Source organism: Mus caroli, chromosome X, assembly GCF_900094665.2.
Source record: "Mus caroli chromosome X, CAROLI_EIJ_v1.1, whole genome shotgun sequence".
Classification (NCBI taxonomy): Eukaryota; Metazoa; Chordata; class Mammalia; order Rodentia; family Muridae; genus Mus; species Mus caroli.
In genome coordinates, this window is record NC_034589.1 from 102,881,404 (window position 1) to 102,900,493 (window position 19,090).

Genomic DNA, 19,090 nt, shown 5'->3' on the forward strand with positions numbered 1-19,090 from the left:
TGATTCCCCTTCTAAGAAGGATCGAAGTATCCACACTTTGGTCTTCCTTCTTCTTGAGTTTCATGTGTTTTGCAAATTGTATCTTGGGTATTCTGAGCTTCTGGGCTAATATCCACTTATCAGTGAGTACATATCATGTGTGTTCTTTTGTGATTTGGTTACCTCACTTAGGACGACATCCTTCAGATCCATCCATTTGCCTAAGAATTTCATATGCTGGCGAGGATGTAGAGAAAGAGGAACACTCCTCCATTGCTGGTGGGATTGCAAGCTGGTACAATGACTCTAGAAATCATTTTGGCGGTTCCTCAGAAAATTGGACATAGTATTACCTGAGGATCCAGCAATACCTCTCCTGGGCATATACCCAGAAAATGCTCCAACATGTTTTAAGGACACATGCTCTACTATGTTCATAACAGCCTTATTTATGATAGCCAGAAGCTGGAAAGAACCCAGATGTCCCTCAACAGAGGAATGGATGCAGAAAATGTGGTACATTTATACAATGGATTACTACAGCAGCTATTAAAAAGAATGAATTTATGAAATTCTTGAGGGCATCTTAATTTTGGCTGTGTTATGCCCATAGAAGAGGGCCTGCAGTTGATTTCTAATTTGGCTCTCCTACCTATGTTCCTACAGGGAGCTCCCTTGCTTCATCTCATTTAGACACTCTATCTTACAGTTTAAGGACTTTTTCTTATACCAAGTTTCGGTGGTGAGTATCATAATCTACCATCTTACTCCTAAGTACTTCTATTCCACTTTCTATTACAACAATTTGGGAAATATGATTTGTGTGCATGCGAATGCTCACATGTAAATAAACATGTATTTTACACACAGTTTTTTTGTGTGTAAATGTTTGGGGAAGCCAGGAATTCTTCACTGTTCACCTTTTTTTTTTTTTTTTTTTAAAGATAGCAATGTGACTGAATTGACTGGCCAGCAAACCTTTGAGGCCCCACTTGTCTCTGTTTCCCTAGCAATGTTATTATAGGTGCATGCTTAAGGACTTAGATCATTCACAGTAATAATTTTTGATTGAAGATAAAATTTTATTGCCATCAGGTGGAGAGTCATCTCATTGTACCTGAAATTGAATCATGGCCCCCCTCCTCCCCGCAACTCCTCTTTGAGATACTATTTTTCTTTGTAGCCCTGACTGTCTTGGAATTCACTTTGTATATTAGGCTGGTCTCAAACTCACAGAGACCTGCCTCTGCCTGCTGAGTGCTGAGGTTAAAGGCATTTGCCACCGCCACTGCTGCCTAGCATGAAATTGAGTTTTATAGAGAAGGAAGTTAGGCAAAGTCACATAGTTCATTGGTAATATCAGCTAGAGAACATATACAAACTTACATATGTCGCTGTTGTTAAAACTTTATTCCATCTTTATGATTCAGATGGAATGTCTGCAATTTTTTTATTTATATAGAAAGATAAAGATATTTGGGGAGTGGAGTAGGGTAGAGATAAGGAATTTTCAAGTTCATCTAGGTATTTTTAAGTTGTAAAATCTGAATTCATTAAATAATTACTGTCTATCCACCTTACTTTTTGGTATATGGCCAGATTTTTGCTTATATAATATAACCTGGACTATTGGCAGCCACCTTGAAACTATAATTTAAAAGAATTTTTTGTCTACCATGAAAATATTTTTCTTAGTTCCATGTCTTTCCATATTTTCATTATTATGTTTAAAATAATATTTTAATATTTTTATCAATAATGTGCCTTCAAATAGTGTGTGTGTGAGAGTTGAGGGATGAAAATGTTCTTTTGTGAGAATGCCAGTCACATAGGAAACCAGTAACAACCTACAACAGCTGTATGGCTGTGGGCAAGACACTCATGGCTTAGTAGATGCATCCTGGGAGTATACATCGATTCAGTCTTATTCTGTAGCTTGCTTTAATAATGCCTACCAGAGATAGCCAGGTCCTAATATATGGAACCTGTTTGTGTATCTTATATGGAAAAGGAAATATTGAAGGTTTTATTGAAGATTTTAAAATAGGATATATTTCCTGGGTTGTCTATGTGAGCCATAAATGTAATCAGAAGTATTCTTATAAGAGGGCATAGAGAAATTTATTGACAGAGGGGAAGTAGATAATATTCCTCTGGAAGTTCAAGGATAGAGGGATGTGATGATGGGGTCCCAAGGTAAGGAGTGTAGCTCGTCCCTAGAGATTAGTGAAGATAAAGAAATTGTAATTTCCACCAGGGCTGTTAGAAGTACACAGCTGTGTCACCATCTTGAGTTCATCATTGTCAGTCAAATGCCAAACTGCACTGAGAGCTGTAAGGGGATAAAATTTGCATTGGTTTAAGTCACAGGGCTAGTTTGCTAGATAGACCAGAGCTGACTAGTTTAGGCATCTTAAGTGGTCTGGATGTAACTGGAGCCCTCTTTTGACAATAATGTAATAACCAATACTATTTTTTTAAAAAAAGAATTCTGGGACTGGAAAGGCAGCTCAGCAGTTAAGAGTGCCTGCTGCTTTTGTAGAGGACCTGAGTTTGGTTCCCAGCACCTTGTAACTCCAGCTTGTTACTTCAGGGCCAGGGGTCTGATGTCTGCTTCTGGATTCCACAGTTATCTGCACACACACACACACACACACACGAATAGTAAAACATTTTAAAAATAAACATGTGATTTGATTTCATATCTACTACCTAGAACTAATTTCCAGAGAGTAGAAAAGTCATCAGATTTTACGATGTGAGGTTGCTAGTCACTAGGGAAATTTTAGTTATACCATGGTAGGAAGGAGTATGGACAGGGAGGGGAAGTTTAGTGGTTGAGTTTCAGTTCCATGATTCATATTTTCCTTAGTTTCTACTAACCCCCATGACTTTAACTTGAAAAGGAGAATGCTAGCACTTCCACGCCTATTCCACGAAAAGGTTGTCATAAGCAAGTGTGATTTTAAGTATTTTCATTCTTTCTTTTTTCTTTTTTTTGTGGCTTTAAACAATTTTATCTTTAAAAAGAAGTAAAGAAATAAAAAGAACCATCTCCAGAACAGGGAAGGCTCTCAGTGAATCCGCCCCACCTATAATTCTCCCTGGCTCCAGAGCCTTCTGTGGAGGCCTCAGCTGCTCACTGGCCCCTCTCCTATTCCTGGGATAGCAGCCAGCTAGCATCCTTTCCAACCTCTTGAGGAAGCCTGCTCCCCAGAGTACTCAGGTGTTTATCTTAACTTCTGCTCCAGAAAAAGGAACCAGTGGAAGTACTAGGCCCGCAGACCCTCTTCCAGGCACTTTAAGCAAGCCCAGGTTAATGTGTCCAGTGTCCACCAAGGAGACAGGACATGCCATGTGCCAAAGGAGCACCAGGGAGGGGACTGTGCAGCGGGAGCAGGCAAGGCTGTTGATGCACGTCCACACTGTGTTTCACACCACTCACTGCAGACTGCCACACCACAGGGAAAACACACTTGCCAAACTCCCCTGAGTCCCATGCCAGAAGTAGGCAGTGAAGGAGAGGGCCATGGATTTAGCCTGTTGCTCCTATCCTATCTGCAGTTCTTGGCCCAAAGCTGCTGAGTCCCCAGAGTTAGTTGCTGTCTTTCTTGATGACAATCTCTAGTCCATGGTGCCATAACAGAGGCCATAGTAGCAGGTTCTTGTTTTTAAGGTCTTCCACCTGTTGCCGAAGCACATCATTGTCCAGGTGCAATTGATCTAACCCCTGCAGCTCTTCAGACAACCAGTGATTGCTCTGCTGCAGCTCCTGGATATAATCACAGGCTTTGGACAGCATTGCACCTTTACTCTGGCCAGACTTGATGCTCTCCAGAGAAGCAGTCTGGGGCGATTTGGACAGCTGTATAATTCAGTTGTTGATCTTGTCCCAGCGGCTGTGCCCCACTTCGTTATGTTGAGCCCTCAGTTTCTCATCTCAGTTGTCCTGGGAGCCTCTGACTTCGGGGAATAAGGGTGGGTCCTGGGGGCAATTGATCGCTGGCTCCCTCCCTGCAATACTTCGTGTGGTGACATCATCACAAAGAATTGACCCCGTGGTGGGCGGGGTTGCCTGCCTCAGTAATGCCTTTGAGCCCTGGATGGTAATAACAGCTGTTTTACTCCCAGATGTGGTACCCCCTGACCCATCTCCTACTGTGGTGCTGGGGAAATAAGTACAATGTGACTCAGCAGCTGCTCCCTCCATGTCAAAGCAATCATCACTGGTGATAGCTCCCTGGATCACTGCCTGGGTGACTGAGTGGCAGGGTAACGAATGATGGTGCTGAGTCCTCTGTCTGGCCATCCAGCTGCCCTTCAGACACCTGGATCACCCTGAACATCACTTGACATTGGGGTCGGAGAAAGTGGCAGCCGATTGGATGCTGGCGATAGCTACACTAGTTGGGTCCTCTCCAGTAGCCACCACACCGTTCTGAATCTGCACTGTCCCCTCTTGGGTTTCAGCTGTTTTCTGCTGCCCCATCAAATCTCTGTGAGGGGGCTCATAGGAGGCACTGGGTTTTTTTGTTTTTGGTTTTGGTTTTTTTGTTTGTTTGTTTTTGGAGGACTTCCTATCTCCTGATTCAAAGGTCTGAGTGCTAAATCTCAAATCTTGGCTGTACATCTGGAAGCATCCTGAGCATTAATAATATGTGACATGAAAATCAGCATAGGATGTTGTGGTTTGTATGCTCAAAAGGAGAGCCCAGCAAACGCCCTCACCAAGCACAGATGCAAAGACAGAAATTAAAATAAAAATAAAAAACAAAAACAAAGCAACCCCCCCCCCCCAACACACACACCAGATAAAGTTTCCAAAGAATTCAGGCACCAGGTCCTTGCTATGAGGCTTGTCCCTGCAGACCCACGAACTAGTAGTAGGCACTTGGGGACCTGAGCACCCACCAGGCACTAGTACTGCTGTCCGCACAGTGACCCTGCTGGCTTAGCTCCGCTTGCTGGTGCCCCAGATGCTCCTCAGAGGAGAGAGGGGAAAAGAAGCCAGGGATCATCCCAGGCCTGCAGCTCTCAGTTGGACACCGCAAGGGGTGGGACATGTGGACTCCAGGGCGGGGAAAGAGCTCCATTTTAAGTATTTTCAACATGCTTGCTTTTGTGTTAGGCCCTTGGGATTATCAGCAAGATCTATATAGTCCTTAAACTGACTCTACATTCCAAAGGATATCATAGATGTTAAACAAGAAAACACAGAATGAAAGGATGTGGTTTCAACTTTATAGTTTCAACTTGTAATAAGTGCCACAAAGAACTAGGGCACTGCTTAGCTGGGGATCCTAACAAGAGGCGTGCTTTAAATAGTGTGGTCTGGGAAAGTCATGCTGCAAAGGTGATATTTAAGCCTAGTAGGGAAGAAGGATGAAATAGCTGAACAGTGTGCAGTAAAGTTAATATTTTGGGTAAAGGAACCACAACTGACAGCTCTAGGAAAGTAAATGAGTTTGGCATATTTGAGAAATATGAGCACTATCTTTTATGGCTGGAACAGCTTGAAGTAATGGAATAAAACTGATGTGGAAGTCAGAGGAGAGCTCTGTAGAGCCTTGAAGACATAGTGGCAGATGTTAGAAGCTCTAAAACTTTCCATACATTTAAAGCATTGTTAGTACTCCTGGCCTTTCTGCTGTTTATATAAAGCTGTGTTCTTTCCTATCTGTAATGTTTGACTCCTACTGACTCTTGACACATAAGGTAAACCAGTGGATTCCTGTGTTTGTACTTTGACTCGGAGCCAAGCTAGGGGACAGCTGAGTACCCTGTAATTAGTCTGTCCTGTTCCTCCATATGAATTTTGACACTGGAGAATTTCAAATTAGTTTGCTGACGGACTTCTGCTTAAAATAATATGTTAATATGATGAAATAAGTCACTCACTAGTTAGTGTTCTGTGTTTCTTCAGGGAGAAGTTATGAAAGTCATGTTGGATTGTCTTGGAAATTTCTCATGTGTAAATACATTCAAACTTTTAGTGGAAGCCTATCAACAGAATCTTTAGTAGCTCTTACTCTTTCAGGAAAATTGTTTTCTGGTGAAGTGAATGGAATTTAACTAGACTCATATGTGAAAGATGGACTTGAAATTGAAGATCTGTTTGTAAATTTGGAGTCAACAAATTCTCATAACTCCTAATTTAGTTTATCATTTAAAGTAACTAGACAACACTGTTATTGACCAGTATACTTTTAAAGGAGGCGATGTATATTTTCTTTTAATATACTAATATATTTTAAAATGTTAGTTGCTGTAGTTTGTAGAATGGAGGAACTAAAGTATCGTTTTGGCAAATTCTTTTCATATGTGTGATCAGTTACATTTGGACCTGGTGATCTAAGCAAACTAGCAATATATTATGGGATTTTTGTTCTGTGCTAAGAAGCAGTTATATTGCTTTAACAAGTTAATCCTATGCCTAGCAGTTGTTCTTTTTACCAAATTACTGTTAGATGATGATACTCAAGTTCTTGATGAACTAGTCAAAATTTTTCTCAAAATGTTCAATTGTATTGAAAAAGTGTAATCTGATTATTGGACACCCAATTGGTGGTAGAGAAAGGAAATTTGGCTTGGTAGTATAACAAAATAACACATCTTTAGAGGTAAGGAAAAACCAGACAGTATATATGGTCCTTTAATTTGGGGTTAAAGAGGTTGGGTTTTCCTTCCAGTACTAGTGAATCCCTCTTGGCCATCACACCTTATATAAGGTGTGATGCTGCAATGCTGAGCTACACCTGCCTCTCTCTTGCCTGCCTGTCTGCCTGCCTGCCTCTCTCCTTCCCTGCCTCATTCCCTCCTTCCCTCTGTCCTTCCATCTGTCTGTCATCCCTCCGTTTCATTTTGCTAAATTGTTCCTGGATCCTTGTTCTCTCTTGGAAGCTTAAGCATCCTTTGATTTTGGATCCTTCTGCTTTAGCTTCAGGCATGAGCTGCCAAGGACCACCAAAACATATTTTGCATAAATTCCAAATGTCTGGTTGTGTTCAGTTCTGTTTGTGTTGGCTTTATTGCTTTCATAGGTTATACTAAACTCTTTAAAGTTAAATGAAGGCACAAAATGGTTAATAAAGGTCTTCTAGAAGGTTCTAGTTATAAAAGTAGTAACTTTGAGTAAAAGATATCAACTATTGAGCTTCATCTGCGAACTAGACTTAACTGACCGAGTCTCAATTGAAGAAATTGCTTTTATTAGATTCGCTCATAAGTGTGTCTGTGTGGCATATTACAGATTGCTAATTGATATAGGTGGCCCAGCCTATTGCTAGTAGTACCACCACTAGGCAGGTGGACCTGGGATGTATAAGCAAGTGCCTTAGTTTAGTTTGTGTTTCTCTAGCAGAATATCACAGAACAGACAGTATATGAAAAACAAATTTATTTCCCTATATTAAGGAGACTGGTAAAGGTTTTTTGTTGCTTCTTCAAAAAGAATCATAAGGAAGAGAAGAGAGAGGGAGGAGGGGATTAGAGACTGGAAGAGGAGAAAGAAGAAGACACCCCCCAAAAAGGGCTGAACACACCCTTTTATGCATCACTCACTCTTCTTATAGCCACTTCTGATGCACAGAAGCAGGGAGCTCGTGAGCTCCTGAAAGTCTCCTCCTTAGTACAATCACAATGACAAATTTCAACACGAATTTGGAAAATAATCCAATGCTGAAATCATTGTAGAGATAGCATAAGGGAGGTAAACATTAAACATATCTATCACTGTATGTTTTCTGCTTCAGTTCCGGCCCTTGCTTCCCTGCATGATGATGTACTGTAAGCTGTAAACAGAAATAGATCTTTTTCTTCCCAAGTTGTTTTTGATCATAATGTTTATAACAGCAACAGAAGACAAACTAGAAGAGATATGGCAGCAATCTTCTGCAGGTACTGTCAAGTAAAATTAAACATGATTATGCATACAATATTAAGCTTGATCTTTGTTATACAGGAAATGCTAAATATTTGCATTCATCCTCATATGTGTATATTACTGTCTATATGTATGTGTTACTCTCCCCTGTAAACCTCAGTAAAATCAGGATATAATCCTTTACTGTTAATGTAAAATCAGATAACATACCTAGCATATTGCTTAAAATAGTAATTGTTCAATGGTGTTACTTGATTTATTATTATTTATTATTATGTCTATCTGAAAATTTTGTACTGTTTCTACAATCTTTGTCCAGATATGTCATAATATACTTACATACATACATGTGTGTGTGTGTATATATATATATATATATATATATATACACACATATATATATATATACATATATATATGATTCCCTCTAGAACTCAGTAAAGAAAATATAGGTAATATACATACTTATCACAGAATTGGAGCAATTAAACAAGGTTAAGCTTGCTGTGTAGTTTGTTGCCCATAGTAAGCACTAAATAGTCTTAGTGGTGGGTGGTGGTGATGATGATGGAGCAAATGTGTTGCTGTTTGCCTTCTGAGAAAGAATGTGGGCCACCTGGCAGGCTTTCAGAATAACAAAGAGTTTACTACTTAATTGGCACTCTCCCTGAGCTGTTGCTCTTAGGAACTTCGTCTTTCTACCTAGCCAGCCCTCACTCCTTGGGCTGCCTCTTGTCTCTTATTTTTACTTTCTTGCCAAAGGAAGCCTTTTCTCCCTGAAAGCACCTGTGCCATGGATCAGCTTACATTTTGGAGGTCCAGCTGGACATCCTACTTAACACTTTTTGTATTGTGAAATGGGACCCGGTCTTTCATTCTGTTTTAGGCATTTGAGGTCAAATCCTCAATAGATTTATGAGCCAGGATAGAATCCTTCTCTTGTCTGACTCACCTCTCTCACCTCATCCTTATGGTGGTTCTGCTACAGCAGGGCTTTAAGATTTTGTAACTTTGTTCTGTATTTATTTGTACTTTAAAATTTTAATTCTACTATCTCTACTATGTTTTCAGTATTGGATTATTTTCCAAATTTGTGTTGAAATTTGTCATTGTGATAGTACTAAGGAGACTTTTAGGAGCTCATGAGCTCCCTGCTTCTGTGCATTGGATAGATGCTATGAGAAGAGTGAATGATGCATAAAAGGATGTGTTCAGCCATTTTTGGGTGTTTTCTTCCTTCTCCTCTTCCAGTCTCTAATCCCCTCCTCCCTCTCTCTTCTCTTCCTTATGATTCTTTTTGCAGAATCAACAAACAGCCTTTACCAGCCTCTATAATTTAGGGAAACAAATTTGTTTTTCATATACTGTCTGTTCGGTGTTATTCTTTTATAGCAACACAAACTAAAACAAGGCACTTGCTTTAAGACATTTTCATCTGATTATTGAATTTGATGCCCTCTTAAATGTTGTATTCAAGATGACTGTCTCAGGACTCTCACTAGAGAGCATTGTATAACCCTACAGTTGTATACTGGGATCTGGTTTTTCTGAATTTAGAAAGTCTCTTGTAGTTATTGAATTTTTATGACTCATTAATTGAAAGAATAAATATTAACATAAAGTTGCCATCAACTTTGTAAATACTTCTAAGTAAATTTGGAGTTTATCACACAAATTTGAAGTAATATGCTTTGTGTGTATACAGTTTCACAGTTTCCTTATAATAACTCATTCCTATATCCCCACTGTCTCCCCGACCCCTGTCCCTCACCATTATCTATAAGTCAATTCTCATGGCATAGCCTCCAGAGTTGCTGGCATTATAGATTAGAAACCACTGCTACAATAACCACAAGGTTCACTTTGTTTGAAATGTCATAATGATATCTAATGTATTATTTGCTTAATTAAAATGAAAACAAAAATAATAAAGGGACAAGGTAAAAATAATTTGTACAAGTAACATCCAGACAGAACAGGTTGCATTTATGTATTTAGGAACACACACACACACACACACACACACATACACACACAGAGTAACAAAAAAGTAACAAAATGATAAAAAGAAAGAGGCCATGAATTTGAAAGGGAACAATTAGTGGAGCACATGGGAGGGTTTGGAGGGAGGGAGGGGAAGGGGAGAATGGTGTAATTATAGTATTAGAAAACCCATTTTTAAAAATAATCGAGAGAAGGAAAATAAGTATATCTAAATATGGTCTAAGGATGATGGGACTTTGGCAAAAGACTGAAGCACAGGTAGGAAAAAGGAGTACTGAGTGTAGAAAGACTTCCACTTACTGAGTTCCTTTCAAGTTCTAGGCATGAAGCCAGACACTTTCCAATTTCTCCCTCATTTATTCCTTGCATCTGTATGGATTTTATACAAAAGAGAACCAACTCTCAAGAGCATTTAGGTTGCCCCAGGTCTTATAGACAGTAATAGCAAAGCCAGGCTCCATAGCTATGAATTGGCATTGTTGAAGTTAGCACTTGACTGGAGTTAGCTACAGTTAGTGCTGGTAAATAAAGTCTTACTTTGAACTGATAAGCCTGGAATGTGCAGAAATGAGAAGTTGTTTGCTTTTGTATTTCCCCACTTGGCAGGCACATTTTCTTGCCTCAATGTTTTTGAATATCCTGTCGAGACATCTGTTTTTCTTCTTCTATCACTTGATGAATTGTTTCATCTTCCATCCACTTGACTGTTAATGTTTAACTGCTCCTTGGGCTCCTTTTGAAAGCAGTCCTGAGAGTTGAATACAAGCCTTCAGGCTTGCTGGACAAGTAAGTGATCTTCTGCTGAGCGCCAGCCACCTCCCCCATTTGAGACAAAATCTCACTATGTGGTCCGACCAGTTTTATTAAACTCCCAATTCTTCTACCTTGGCTTTCTAAGTGCGGCTGGTATTACAGGCACATGCTACCACCCTCAGCAACAGTTTTCCTTTTCTTTTTTATTTTCTTTTGGCGTTTTAAGTCTAATAGACTTAAACATATGTCTCCAACTGGAGTTGTGCACCATCATATCTGTCTCTTCTTTAGTATTTTGCATGGTTCTAAATGATCTATTCAATTGGGTCATAAAAATGTATATGGTTCCTTGATTAGCTTTTCTGTATTCAAATTACAGTTAGAGAAGCAGGTTCCCATTACAAATAGTTGAGCAATTCAGAAACAATTTACTATTCTCACGTAAGCACACTGATAAACAACGTACAATCAATGTGGTATTATGTACAAATATTTCTTCAAGATAAGGCTTGACAATTTAGCTCTCTGTCTATCTGGCCTAGACCTCACTAAGTAGACCAAGCTGGCCTAGAACTCAAAGAGATCTGTCTGCCTCTACTTCCAAATTCTGGGATTAAGAACATGCACTACTAGGCCAAGCTTCCTTTTTAAGTCCTTTAGAAATAGTTTGTATATTTGGTGTATAACTGTGCATCATAGCATGTGGAGAGAGAGAGAGAGAGAGAGAGAGAGAGAGAGAGAGAGAGAGAGAAGAGAGAAGAGAGAAGAGAGAAGAGAGAAGAGAGAAGAGAGAAGAGAGAAGAGAGAAGAGGGAAGATATATCACAGTACATGTGTGAAAGTCAAAGGACAACTTGCAGGAGCCAGTCCCCTCTCTTTCTACTGTATGGGTTTGAGAATGAGCTCAGTTATTTATGTCTTGTGGCAATTGCCTTTATTTTGCCATCTCACTGGTTCATCTTTTCCTTTCATGACTTTACAAAACATTTATGAACAGTTCAGTGTAGGGGTTATTTTTAAGATTTTTTTTGCGGGGGGCGGGGGTTGAGACATTCTCTTATTGTATTCCTGGTTATTTGAGAACTCACTATATAGACCTTGCTGCCTTTAAACTTAAAGATCTGCCTGCCTCTGTCTGATGGGATTAAAGGTGGACACCACCACACCTGGCTAATTTTAAGATTTTAATAATTCTTTTCTTCTGGTGTAATTTTGACATTTCTGTAGTAAATATGGCTAGCAGACATAATTGTTAATACTGCAGAGGTAATTGTTAATACTGCTTTACCACTTATGTTAACAGCAAAATGGTCTTTATGGATGTTTTAATCCTATAACATGGATAACTTTCTTGCTGTAAGGGGAAGTGTGATATTGAATAAGACCTGACTACAGGCATTTCAAAATCCTCAGGTGAGCCTCTGCTTCCACTTAGTGTCTTTTGTTGTTGTTTTGAAAAATCTATCTCCCTTTGAAATAATTAAGGGTCTTTTGGATTTAAGGCGCATAGTAATATGACAAGGATTGTGTGTATCTAGTTATACTTATTTCCTCAGTATGTTTAAATATCATGAAGGATTATAAGTTGGGACTTTGGGCTGGGTCCCTTTTTGTTACCCTTCAGAATATTCTTGAGTTATTTTTAACTTAATCTTTTAAGTTAGAACACAGCATAATTGGGTCTATGTTGTCTTCCTGCATAATATGTGAATATGTTTATTCATCCCTCCTACTCATTGCCTTGCCCCAACCTACCTGGAGTCTTCTTGCCACGCTCCTTACTGTGCCTCAAATAGTCATGTTTTAGCTCTTGTGTCACCTGTGCTCTCCTCCCTCCTCAGCCTGTGTCCCTCCTTTAAGATCTCTTCCTCCCTTCTCATGGTCTCCATTCTAGTTGCCTGAGCTAGACATGTGAATACACACAGATTTAAATTTACACCCCCCACATGAGAGAAAACATGAAGCTTTTGCTTTTCTGCTGTTCTTATTTCATTTAACATAATGGTTTCTTGGTCTATCCATTTTGCTGAAAATGTTATTGTTTTTCCTCAATGCATGAATAGTTCCATTGTGTATATGTAACTTTTTTGCCTGATAATCTATTGATGAAGCTCTAGATTGGGTCAGTTTCCTACTTATTATGAAGAGTGCAAAAATAAGTATGGATGTGACACAGTTGGATTGTAGTGCCTTAAATTCATTCCAGTAATTATTGCTGATATTTATTAGCTGCCAAATAGTCATGAGGAATTTAGATTTCCACACATCATAGAATTGAGCAATTCAGAGCACAGTCTTTGACTACATGGACTCAAGTCTTATTTGATAGTTCCAACTAATCTTGCCTGGTAGTTAATTTTTTTTTTTTTATCCTAGAGACTGTCTTTTTATACAGGATCTTATAGAGTCCTCACAAGCCTCAAACTCATAGTTCCAGCTGGCCTTGAACTACTGATTCAAAAGCTTCTTCTTACTGAGTGTTGGAACTATAGTCATATACCACCATGCCTGGCTTAGATACTATTTCTTTATCAAATGAAGATGCTAATACCAAACTTACAGAGCTCTTTTGAAGACTAAATGGTAATGCGATACATTTACCACTGTGCATTGTATATAGTAGCCACTCAATAAATGCAAGACTGCTATCATTATGGTGCTGATAATGTTTAACTTCAGCACAGAAAATGAATGTATAAGCTTGTAATTTGTGGGGCATAGGCTGCTAGTTCCTAGCCTGACTCAGAATGCAAGTGCACACGGACAAAGTTTTGAGAGTGTTTCTAGTCATTAGAACTCAGAGCTTAGGTGGCACAAGAATGTGTGTGCTTTGACGGTAGCTGAGTATGTCTGAAAAGTTGTCTTTGAAAATTGCCTCAGTTGAAAAACGTTAGTAAGGTTAATAAGAAATGGGCAAAAAACTAATGTTGTAAGTTAGCCTCAAGATACAATAGTCACTGTTTTCTACATGTGACTGTCCACTGCCACCTAGATGACTTCTTTAAAAATGAAGATTCTGAATGCTAGTTTGACACCTCCTGGTCACATTAAGGCATGGGAATATGTTGATATGGTGAAAACAGGTTGATCTGGGCTCAAAATCTTCATTTGGCCCCTTGGTATCTGACCGGTGGCATTTGTCTTTCTCATATGCCACAACCTCCTTTGCTCCTGCCCACCTGTCCTCACATTTCCAGTGTTGTCATATAACTCATATTAATTGTATATATGTAGTTAAGTAGTTTCACAGTCTGCTGCCACTTGTTTTTAGCCCATTGAAGAATTGTCACCAACTCTGCCTTACTGAAGTAGTACATACAGTTTTCTGGCTGATAATTCGTTGGTTTTTCTTTTCTTTTTTTTTTTCTCTTTTTTTTGGGGGGGGGGGGTCGAGACAGGGTTTCTCTGTATAGCTCTGGCTGTCCTGGAACTCACTTTGTAAACCAGGCTGGCCTCGAACTCAGAAATCCGCCTGCCTCTGCCTCCCGAGTGCTGGGATTAAAGGAGTGTGCCACCATGCTCTGCATTTCTTTGGTTTTTCAATTTACCATCTTCTGTCTTTGGTTTTGACATAGCTTCACACTGTCTCTATTTTGTGTGTGTGTGTGTGTGTGTGTGGGGGGGGTGTCTGAGTTTCTACCCTGACTAGTTAGTTATATGACCAGCATTAATTTCCTTTTATTGGTATATCTAATTTCGAACATTAATAGTCAACTCAGGGGCACAGATTTATTATCGTTCTATATTCACTTCTTTGTACCCCATGTGAACAATGTCCTGTATCTTGTTCAGTATGAAAGAGCACATGAAATGGGTGTTTGAGAAATGACCCAGGAGCCTGCACTAGAATTGGAGCTAAGAAGCTGAGCAAGCCTTTTATTATTAAGTGAAGGGAATGGACATTACTGAGAGCAGGAACAAGAAAAGCAATATTGAGTGTTCTATAAACATTCCATTGTCTCTTACTGTGTAATACGAGAACCATCTGTTCTTGGAATCTTGGATGGGTCATATTCAAAATTTTATTCATAAGTGATGTAGAGCTATTAGGTTAGGATCCATGAGAAAGTAACTCACTTTTTTTTTTGCATTTTATACAAGATATACATCATGAAAAAAATCAATTAGTCAAATTAGTCTCTCACACAAGCACACACGTGCACACAGAGAGAGNGGGGAGAGAGAGAGAGAGAGAGAGAGAGAGAGAGAGAGAGAGAGAGAGAGAACTGAGTGAGGACCTGAGAAAACTAGGCCATGTCTCAAAGGGTCGAGAACAGTATCCTTTCCAGGGCCAGTACTTGTACTGGCTTTCTAAAGGAAGGGTTCATGTTTGGAATTGGTATTGGTAGGGGTTCTGTAAGACAAAGGCAAAGACATTGTTCCAAATAAAGTGAAGGAGGATCTGTGGTGGTGGTAGAGGTGGTTGTGTTGGTTCTGGTGCTGGTACTGGCATGTGTAGCCAACATAAATTAAAAGAAAAAAAAAAAGAATAGCAGTACAAAGAAGCCTGCTATGTTTTCCAACACTCAGGGAATGTCTTACAAAAGGCAGAATGTGCAACAAAAGGAAGACATCTGGACAAAACATAGCTGTTGAACTCATGAAGTTATTGTAGCTATAGTTATCTGCACAAGGCTTGCATAATATTGGGTCTACCAACATTTCATCATGGATAGACCAGGGACCTAGTAAACCCTAATCCTCTCTGAGGGAATATTGACAATTAATGTTTCCTGAGGCAAGGCATATGATTTTTTTTTCTGTGACATAAACACTGATAAGTTGCCTAGGGCCCAGCAAATAGCTTCCCACCCATGCTCATATAAGCAATTCTAATTAAACTCAGTGGATTCCCTGCATACACAAATGCCAGGAAAGTAGAAGAGGGACACAGAGAGGCAATATCTTGAGAAGGGTTCCAGCAAGAACAGGAAAGCAGGCAATAGTATAATGGGGACGAAAGTGACGTAAATGCACTTCTCAATCCAGACAAAACAGCTCATTCAGTATTCCATCCTCCCCATTTTTTTCAGTGTTGGGAATTGAATATAGGGCAGCATGTTTGCTAGACTAATGGTTTACCATTAATCCATGTCCCTCGCACATGGACCCCACTTTAGTTTTGAGATAAACTATGTAGACCAATCTGGCCTAGAGCTTATATTGATCCTCCTGCTTTAGCTTCCTGAATGTTAGGATTACTGACATGCACTATGATGCTCAGCTCCTTGTTCTCTTTCAAAATAACTTATTAGTTATAGCATGCATTTATTTATATGCATCAGCCTGATTCACTTATAGGCTACAAAATTTAAAGTCTTTCTTTCTGGAATCAAATTTTCAGGGTGAAATTCTGCTTCTTTATAAGGAGCCATAAATGCATTTTGAAAAAAATAAAAAACAGAATTTACTTTAATTTTCTTTTTTCTCAGTCAGCTGTATTCACAAGCAAGTATGAAGCATGTTTTCCTCAGTGATACTAGATTTCTTGTTATTAGGTATGCAGTGAATATATCCAAAATTGTCCATTCTCTTGGTTGTATGGAAGAGTGTGAGAGCATTTTTTCAGGGACTAGATATACTAATGAATCAGCTGAGAGCAGAGCTCTTTGCTTTCCAGAGTAGAAATGCATTCTCAGTCCTGAGGGAGTGGTGGCTTTCCTCTCTGTGTAAAGTCAAAAGGGGAAAATTACTGCAATGTACAGGCATCTTGCTAGAAAAGGACAAAATGATTGTGACTGTTCTTTGCGTGGACAGATTTATAATATTACCAGTAATTCTCCACACACACGGAGTAGTTACAGCAAATATTTGTGCTTTAGCTTTTGGTAAAATTGGTTGCATAGGGTGCTGTAAGAAAGCAGGATTTCCAGGTCCTCGCAAATCAGGCCTTAATATAAATGAATTTCACAGTGATAGAATATGCTTCTGGACTGTTCATCTTAACTGAGTACTTGTTATAGATGAACTCTGAATATTTATAAAATCAAAACTAATCAAGTACAACCCCCCCAAACCAAACCAAAGCACTCCTTGTATTTTCATACTAACACCAAATATCAGAGTCCCTGTGTCATATGCTTTTACTTTTCATAAGGATTTTGTAGTGAAAATGGTCAGTTGTTTTTCTTGGACTAAAAAATCTTGAATAGAATGTGACTTATTTCAGCAAACCATTTTCTGAATGCGTGGAATGTGTGTCTTTATTTGGGAAATGAATGTATTCAGCGTACCCTCGGGGGAGCGGAGTGCATTTCATAGCATACCACCAGGTAAAGAGTAAAAAAAAAAATATTTGATTATGCTAAGCTCCTAATCTTAAATTTCTCATATAGATCTTACAACCTTACTGGATTTAACAAATACACTCAATTAAAGAACTTTCCTAGGATTTTTTTATGAAGCAAGAACCTAATACTCTACTAGTTATCATAAAATGAGTTTGGTGGATGATTTTATGCAATAGCATCTAAAATTTATTTTTAGTTTCAGATGTGGACTTGAAAATAAATTAATCCCACAGAAATGTATTTGACAGCATGTATATTAAGTGGGTGTAACTATTGAAAGTGTGATTTTTCAAGTCAACATGAGTATTTTTGTTTTAATTGTATGTTTCAGTTTGTTTGGTTTGAATTCTCTTTTCTACCATTTTCTAGCTGTGTTGTTTTTGGCTAGAGAGTTAAGTGCTGTGCAAACTGTTTGCTCATTAACTAACATGAGCTATGCAAAGTGCTTAGTGTAATAGCAGACATGTAAGGATTTAGAAGTATTTTACTGAAGTATGGTAAATTGAAATTTTAAATGTTTATGAAACAGAAATTGCATTTGCATATTTTATTCTCCCTACAGAATATGGGGGTGGTGGTTAGTTTGCTGGATATTATATATAAACATGTTCTGAAGAAAAAATGAAAATTGCTAGTTATATTTGAAGCCCTAATTTAGGTAAGAACAGTAAAGCAGGTAATCTTAAGTTATTATTTTTAATACTTTCTGTGTTTTTATATCAAAATACAAATATTTATAAGGAGTTTCATTCATCCTACAAGGTTGTTGCCTTTTGCTCTACTTTTTACAAAGTCACCAAAGCGTCAGTGTTAAAAGCTTGCCAAATTCTGTAATGAATTTTTTTGTTTTTTTTTAAGCTCCTTTTTAAAAATGTTAATTTATTTTTTATACTTCATATTCCATTCCCCCCCACCCCCCCTAACTTCTCCACATCCCACACTTCCTCCCTACCCCACCCTGTCTCCATGTGGATGTCTCCACTCCCCACCCCACCTGACCTCTAAACTCCCGGGGCCTCCAGTCTCTTGAGGGTTAAGTGCATCATCTCTGAATGAACACAGACCCAGAAGTCCTCTACTGTATGTGTGTTGAGGGTCTCATATCAGCTGGTGTATGCTGTCCGGTTGGTGGTCCAGTGCTTGAGAGATCTCGGGGGTCCAGATTAATTGAGACTGCTGGTCTTCCTATAGGATTGCCCTTTGTCTCAGCTTCGTTTAGCCTTCCCTAATTCAACCATAGGGCCTAGCTGCTTCTGTCCATTGGTTGGGTGCAAATATCTGCACTGACTCTTTCAGCTGCTTGTTGGATCTTTTGGAGGGCAGTCAATTAACAAATGTTTATCATATAGACCTTTTCAAAGACCCATGCATGTTGAAGGAAATTGTATATTTGCCAAGAAACAAAGCAAAATAATTTTTAAGAAACTGATGATTATCAGGGACTCCATATATGTCTATGGTTAATTATACATAGGATACTTTAGATATATTTCAGCATCTTTAGTATCATCAGATCACCAGGTGATGCCTTAGAATGAGTCACTTCCTTAGTATACTTCTTAATGAAATATATTTTACTGTTATTATAAAACAAGCACACATAGACACACAGACACACAGACATGCACACACACAAATGTATATATTCATTCCAACCTCTCTCTTTTGGATATGTGGGTTCTTGTTGGAACATAAACAGATTTGGTGTACACTTGTGGCAATAAGGTGAGCACTTTTAAAAAGCATAATATAAAGTGAATATTTTTAATTCCTGCAATTTTATTTCCTCTAAGGTATTCATGATATTATTACTGATAAAATAAAAATTAAAAGGAAAAGTTTTGTTTACATAACACTTCAGTTTTTATACTAGGCATTAGAGTCTTTCTTTCCTTTTTATGGTGCTGGGATATGAGCCCAGGGTCTAGAGCATGGTAGACAAACTGCTCTACCACTGTGCTATACTGCTAACCCTGTGTACTGTATGTTTAATAAGGTTTCTCTTTGACCATTGCCACTTAAAAAAAAACTTGAATGAGATTAGATTTATTTCAGCAACTCACCACTGAATCAGGATCAACATGCCTAAGGCAGTAGTGTTTATAGAGAGAGTAAATGGTTTTCAGCTTGTCTAGCCTTTCAATGAGGTCATGATTCACTTTTGTCTTTTGGCAGACACAAAG

General features: G+C 38.8%; 1 protein-coding gene and 1 pseudogene across 1 annotated transcript in view; one reads left to right on the forward strand and one right to left on the reverse strand.

The window, feature by feature from the left end:
• Window positions 1–19,090, forward strand: part of Sh3bgrl (SH3 domain binding glutamate rich protein like) — a 69,166-nt gene that overhangs the window by 24,102 nt on the left and 25,974 nt on the right. The window lies entirely within an intron of this gene.
• Window positions 3,575–4,340, reverse strand: LOC110287064 (annotated as a pseudogene).